This window comes from Chrysochloris asiatica, unplaced genomic scaffold (genome assembly GCF_000296735.1).
Source record: "Chrysochloris asiatica unplaced genomic scaffold, ChrAsi1.0 scaffold00328, whole genome shotgun sequence".
In the NCBI taxonomy this organism is placed as follows: domain Eukaryota; kingdom Metazoa; phylum Chordata; class Mammalia; order Afrosoricida; family Chrysochloridae; genus Chrysochloris; species Chrysochloris asiatica.
In genome coordinates this window covers 1,101,397-1,102,532 of record NW_006408846.1, presented here as the reverse complement: position 1 = coordinate 1,102,532, position 1,136 = coordinate 1,101,397, and positions in this window count along the sequence as shown.

Below are 1,136 nucleotides of genomic sequence, written 5' to 3'. Positions count from 1 at the left end.
TGTGCCCACTTTTTAATTGGGTTATTTGTCTTTTTCTTGTAGAGGTGTTGTAGTTTCCTGTATATTTTAGAAATGAGTCCCTTGTCTGATGGGTCATTGCAAAAGATTTTTTCCCATTCTGTGGGTTCCCTTTTTACTCTTCTGGTGAAGTCTTTTGATGCACATAAGTTTTTTAATTTTTAGTATGTCCCACTCATCTATTTTATCTACTTTTGTTTGTGTGGTTTTCAAAATGTTTTGTAGTGCATGTATTCCCATAATTAGTGCCCTCACATTTGTCCCGAGTTTTTCATTGATGATCTTCATAATTCTGGGATTCACATTTAGGTCCTTAGGTACATATATTTTTGAAGCATGTAGTTCAAGTCCTTGTATGGCACTGTAGAATAAGCACTGGCTTGCTAACTGCCAAGTCAGTGGCTCAAACCAACCAGCCATGCCTCAGAAATCTTATATAGCATTGCTGAGTTAAAACTAACTCAAAGGCTCTTAACAACAACAACAACAACAACAACAACAATTTCCTGAATAACCATTTTCTATTTTCCATGTCAAAATGGCAGTTTTTATATCCTGGAGGGACTCAACTCATGGTCCTTAGAAACACTTTTTGAGTTCAGGGAATAAAAAGAAGTCTGGGGCAAGATTAGGGCTGTAAAGTTGGTGGCCTAATATTTCCCAACAAAATTCTTGTAGGACAGCCCTTGCTGCCCTAGAAGAATTGCAGGTCATTATGCAAAAGAAATTCCTCAGCACAACTTTTGGTGCCTTTTTTTTTTTTTAAACCAATGTAGTTTTGAATTTTCTTAAAACTTCTTAAAAAGCCCCCATTCTCGATTTATGTCCTTGAAGAAAATCTATTTGTAAATTATGCATCATGATCTTTCATTCATTTGGAAAATGTACCTTACTAATGTAAATGCCTTTGAATTGTGGTGTTGGAGGAGAATACTAAAAGTGCCATGGACCGCCAAAAGAACCAATAGATCTGTTTTGGAAGAGGTGAAGCCAGAGTGCTCCTTGGAGGCCAAGATGGCTAAACTTCCTCTCATACTTTGGACATATTGTCAGGAGGGAACAGTCGTTAGAGAAGGATGTCATGCTGGGTAAGATGGAGGGTCAGAGAAAGAGAGGAA